This window comes from Peromyscus leucopus, unplaced genomic scaffold (genome assembly GCF_004664715.2).
Source record: "Peromyscus leucopus breed LL Stock unplaced genomic scaffold, UCI_PerLeu_2.1 scaffold_300, whole genome shotgun sequence".
NCBI lineage: Eukaryota > Metazoa > Chordata > Mammalia > Rodentia > Cricetidae > Peromyscus > Peromyscus leucopus.
The window spans coordinates 6104-12279 of record NW_023505179.1 but is presented as its reverse complement, the minus strand read 5'-3'; the positions used below and the strand labels follow the sequence as shown (position 1 = coordinate 12279).

Here is a 6176-nt window from a genome sequence, read left to right as displayed (position 1 = left end):
TGTAAACGCCTGCATGCGTTTGTGTATGTTGCCCTCAGGGGCCAGAAGAGGACATCAGATCCTCTGAGACTGGAGTTAAAACTGGCTGTGAGCCACTATGTGGGTGCTGGATCCCAGGTCCTCTGGAAGAGCAGCAAGTGCTCTTAACCACTGAGCCATCTCTCCAGCTCCCAAAAGCAACTTTTAAAGTTAGTCAAGAGATATTGAAGGACTGGGGACAACTATCAGAGGGAAACACACCAATGTATGTGTACATAGTGAAATTTGTATCATGCAATGATATAAATTATTTCAATATAAGCATGAATAAAATAAATATGCACATTCTGTGACTCCTGGATCATGCTTAGAGAACTATTGATGAGGTAGTAAAGAACCAGCCTGCCTCCATCGTAGGCTTTAAAGCCATCTTACAGTAAAGACAAACTCGGTTCATTCCTTTTTATGATTAAACCTCTGTTGCTCAACCTTAACTACAAATGGTTCTGTACTGCCTGTTCCAGGAATGGCAATCACGTTTTTTGTTTCAAATAGTTGTTTATACCTAGGCGGCAGCGTTGTTGGTGGTGGTAGTGGTGAACACCTTTGATCCCAGCAGGCAGGAGGCAAAGGCAGGTGGTGAGTTCAAGGTCAACCTGGTCTACAATCAAGTTCAAGGACAGCCAGGACAGTTATACAGAGAAACCCTGTCTCAATAAACCCAACCCAAACCAAACAAACAAAACAACCCAAATAAGATATTTATAACCATCTTGCAACCCCACTTGTTTCAAAAGGTTATATGACCATGTATGACTACCTTGTTATGCCCACCTTACAGCCATGTCTTTTTCTCAGGGGGTCTTCAGTACTAACACATTATGATGTTCTGCTCCTGCAACCCCACCTATTTTTCCAGCCAGAACCCCCATTTGGACCCCCACCCACCCCTGTATAAAAGCCTTGTCTCCTCACCCCAATGCTGACCTCTCTCAAACCCCACCTTAAAGGGAGGCAGCCCATGTACAGGAATAAAAAAAGCTTTGTTATGATATACGGGGGACCCCGACGGTATCCCGTGTGTGCAGGGAAACACGCTGGCATGCTGTGCAAATGCAGCAGCAGGCTGGCAGGCGACCCACGCCATACAGGCATGGGGTGGGGGCAGGGGACAGTCATTCACGACCCAGATGCTGCATCTGCCTTGGAAATGGTTTATTATAATAGAGAGATGAAGAGAAGGATAGGAAAGAAAGATGGAGAAGTGAGAGAGAAAGGGGGGGTCGAGGGTGCACACCTCTGGGAGGAAAAGTTGAAGAAAGAGAGAGGAAGGGGAGGAGTTTTTCCTTAAAATGAGGCTTTAACGACAGGACGCAGGTTGGTGCCAAGGGGTGGTTCAGAATATTAACAAGCTTGCTTTAATTAAATACTTGACTTAATTAACTTGGCCATGATGATTTGGGTCAGCGGTCTTTCTCCTCCCATCTTTGGATTGATCATGCCTCTGAGCATGATGCTTCACCTGCTAAGTGTTCCAAAGCATTTACTATGCTTGTGAATTACATCCTGGATGTAGGTAACTCATTCAAGTCAACGTTCACTCTTTTCCTACTCACTTCAGTAATTCCTCTTGATGCGTTTGGAGTTTGGAATAGATTCCAATTCCCAGAACTGAGTCACTTCTCAGTCTGTGCTTCAAGGGTAGTTCTGGACAGAGGGGCTGCTCACACATCCAACCAAATCCAAAACCATCCTTTATCCTCAAAACTGAGTCAAAGCTACTTCTAAAATGGAATTTCTCCAGGAGGATCCTGGGCTTGGTAACTTCTATTGTACCCTGGAAAGCACAAGTCCCAGGTTCAAGGAGAGATCCTGCCTCCATGGAGCAGGCAGGCAGTGGTAAAAGACACCCAACATGCTCTTCTGCCTCCAAGTCAGAGACAGGTATGCAGAGAAGCAAACACAATCACACGGTGACTCATAAATAAAGAAATAAAAAGAAATAATTTTGTGTGTGTATGTGTGTGTGTGTGTGTGTGTGTGTGTGTGTGTGTAGTCTCTTAGGGCAATGCAAAAAACAAAAATAAAAACAAAATGTGTTTTACATAACTTGGAGTAACTTAGGGTAGGACACAGCCAGATCTCAATTCCTAAATCTCATGTTAGTGTAAGAAATGTCAAACCAGAGACTTTTCTATCAAACACTATAAAATTTGTGTTCAAGACAAGGAATTCAAATCCCTTTATTGGGGGAGGTTCAAGACAGGGTTTCTCTGTGTAGCTCTGGCCGTCCTGGAACATGCTCTGTAGACCAGGCTGACCCTGAACTCAGAGATCCACCTGCCTCTGACTGCCCAATGCTGGGATTAAAGGTGTGTGCCACCACACCTGGCCCAGAATAGAAATCTTTTTACCTTTTCCACCTCATGATATTTTTATGCAAATGTTTCAATATTCACCAACCAGAAAAATTGTTGTTTACACCAAGTTTGGTATTCCAGAAATCTGATGGCCTGGATCAGTGACACTTTTCTCCTTGGACCTGTGGCCCCTTTTCCCTACACAGTCACCCCTGAGTTAGGATAAAAACTAAGCGCCCCTCCTGTCTCTGGGTGTTTGATCTTCCAAGCATACCCTCTTGATCCAGAGTAAAGTTGCTTATCCAGACACTTCACTGGGGTAGATGCCCCTTTCTTTGTGACCCTGCCTTAGGGTCTCTATTGCTGTGAAGAGACACCATGACCACAGCAACTCTTATAAAGGAAAACATTTCATTGAGGTGGTGACTTACAGTTTCTAAGGTTTGTGGTGGTATTCTAATTGTACTGAAATGTGATTTTGATTGTATGTTAATAAATAAAGTTGCCCGGGGGTCAGAGCTATTAGAGCCATAGACAGAGTGTGGCGGTGGTGGCGCATGCCTTTAACCCCATAGATCTCCGTGTGTTCAGGGATACAGCCAGCATTGGAGACATACGCCTTTAAGACCTAGGGGGCTGTACATACAGACAGTGACGAGGCAGTCACGTGTTTGGGTTTACAACCAATGAGAAGGCAGAACAAAAAGACTATGAAAAGCCTTACACAGAAAATAGGTCTCTTCCGGGAAGCTAGGAGCTCGCAGGAGGAAGGGTAAGATTTTAGCTCTGAGCTCTGACCTCTCGGCTTTCTCTTTTCGTTGGTTCTGTGTTTCTTATTTAATAAGACGGTTGAGGTTTTGTCCATTATCATCACGGTGGCATGCAGGCAGACATGGTGCTGGAGCCGTAGCTGAAAGTCCTACAATTGCAGGCAACAGGAAGCTGGACTGAGACACTGGGAGTAGCTTGAGCATAGGAGAACTCAAAGCCCAGCAAGGCTATGCCTACTCCAACAAGGCCACACCTCCTAATGGTGTCACTCCCTTTGGGGGCCATTTTCTTTCAAAGCACCACAGACCCCAAACTTATTCTAGCATTAGGACCCTGAAGATGAACACAGTGGTGTCAATGGACCTCTGTTTCTCTTCCCAAGGTGGCCACACTGAAGCTATCTCTTTAATCCATTTTCAACATTGCTTGCTTGTTTAATTGGCATGTCGAGGACAGGTGGCTAAATCTAGCCTGTTAGGGCTGCTAGGCTCTGACCCTAACCACATCAGTAACACTGGAATTTCAGATTAGAAAGAGCTTTGGTGATTGTGTGGTTCAGAGATGGCACATAAATCCCACCAGTGTCTTTCTCTCCAGTCTGCCGCTGACAGTATAAATAGCCAGGACACTTTTTCCATGAGCCCCAGAGAAGACCTCAGAATCCTGCTTAATGGTGTCCCCAGGAGGCTCTAAGAAGGCAAGAGAGTAAAGGTCTACTCTGGTTAACAAAAGCTGATTTAAGATGTATGCCTAACTACTTATGTTTTTGCTAACTGTTCAACACCAGGCTTCTAAAAAAACTTAGATAGGTAATAGCATATGTTTAATAAATAAGGTATATTTGATAATAAATTCCTATGGTCTACTCAAGTAATTCACAGTAATATTTGTCGAGTTTCTTTGTCTTTGCTCACTTTGTTAAGGTTATTTGGATGGTTTTAAAGTTTTTTTTTTTTTTGAAAGAATCACTGTTATAATAACTTTAATTTATCTTGCATTTTACAGAAGTCTATGAACGATTTTAAAAAGCACCTCCTTACCCCATCACGTTTCTCTGACAGTTGTTAAAGTAGGCAACGAGTATGTCAACAGCTTGAGTATCGGCATCTTGCAAGGATTTCAGATCAATCACTTGCCAAAGAACTTGGCTTTTCTATCTTGTTTTTAATCAAATGGTACGTCCACTCTGATGGTAACCTGTTCAGCCAAATCTCCACCACACATTTTGGGAAAAATCGATGGTGATTAGCAAATTAGTTAGCTTTGGCACGGAGCTGTGCTCGCTTGCCCGTGACAGCCTGGAAGCCAGTTTTGATACTGGCAACAGAGCATCGAGAATGACAAGTTTCACACTGTAAGAAATAGAGTTGGGTGTCCTTCTGTAGGATCGTGTCCGGTGATCGGCATGTGTGACAAGTGACGTATTCCTTGATATATCTTCTCAAGACATTTTCTATCTGTTTCTGTTGGAATCTTCCTTTGATTACAAGTTGGTTATTACCATCTATAGAACCACTTGTACCCAATTCTGCCAATAAAAATGCAAGGAGATGTTTGGGTTGACGATGTAATAGTTTACAGATATCTGTAAAATTGACAAAAGAAGTTTTCTTGGTTCCTACTCGGACAACTTGTGGAGGTTTCATAACAAATTTCCTCTTCTCTCCAGCAACCATATCTGGATTCTTTTCTCTCATGATGTTGAACACTCGGTTCAGCAACTCCTCATATGTGTAGTCTCTTTCTGAGCCTGCCCAAGCAGGCCCAGTCTGGTTACTGAATGAAATGCCATCGTCTTTTTGCTGTCTTCATCTTCTAAAGCTTCATCTTTTTCTAGTATTTCATCTTCATCTGGGAATTTGACATTCTTCTTTTTTTTTCTTTTTATTGCCAAGCATAATATCCAGGTCATCCTCTGGCTCAGCTGGCTCTTGAGCATCACTTTCAATCTTAAGATCCCTTACACCTTCTTCAGCTTCATCAATATCAAATATCTTTTTTGTTTTTTTCTTCTTTTTCTTTTGATTAAAGAAGTTCAAGTCATCTAAGTCATCAGAAGCATCCTTTTTCCTACTGTCCTCTTCATCAGCTTCCACATCTTTGTCTTCAGCTGGTTCTGGCTCCACTTCTTTTGTTTCTGAAGGCTGGGTTTCTTCTGTCTGGGCATCACCTTCTTCATCTAACATAAAAGGCTTCTTCTTCTTCTTTTTCTTTTTGCTCATAGTAGGATCAAAAATCATCTCGTCCCCGGACATGGCTGTGGTTCGAGCGGGTTCGGCACGGATGGAAAGTCAGACCGGTCAGCTTCAGACCCCGGAGTCGGCGCAGCGCCTACCGAAACCTCTCCCAGCACCGCGCTAGGCTCTTGCATCAGCGAAAGGGCGGTTTTAAAGTTTTATTTGATGCTAAAAGAGCTTCATTTGAAGAATTATTATTTTTTAAAGGCTAAACCTAACAAGGATAAAAGCTGTAAAATCCTAGTCTCATAAAAGCTGCCATGTAGATGAATTTCTAAATGGTCTTATTAATTTAAAAACACAAAGCCAGAAATTTGGGTTAAAGGCTGAGAGAAAGATCAGAGGCTAGGACAAACCATGAGCTAACCTCACCTCACCAACTCCGCAGCTTCCGAAGAGAGCTTCTTCCTGTATATTCATGTGTATATACCTTTTCTGTTCTGTTCTCTCATTGGCTATCTTAGCCCAGCTACATCACTTCCTCTTCTTGTCCAACTCTGTCACTTCCTGTCTGTCTGTACAGACCTCCAGATGAGACCTCTATAGTTAACTAGTGTTGGAATTTAAGGCATGTGCCACCACACCTGACTCTGTTCCCAGTGTGGCCTTGAACCAAACAGATCCCTGCCTGCCAGGTGATAGGATTAAAGAAAGGTCTGTGCTAACATTGCATGACTTTTGTTTCCTATAGTGGTTGGCTATTTCCTCTGATCCTCAGATAAATTTTATTGGGAGACACAGTATATTGGGGGACACAATACATCACCATACTGCCAACTTAAACTGTTAAAGATAATTACAACATACAAGTGAATGTGTTTTCAAGGTT

At 42.9% G+C, this 6176-nt stretch overlaps 1 pseudogene; it reads right to left on the bottom strand.

The window, feature by feature from the left end:
• Positions 1 to 4075: 4075 nt before the first annotated feature.
• On the bottom strand, positions 4076 to 5486 carry LOC114695735 (annotated as a pseudogene).
• Positions 5487 to 6176: the final 690 nt, after the last annotated feature.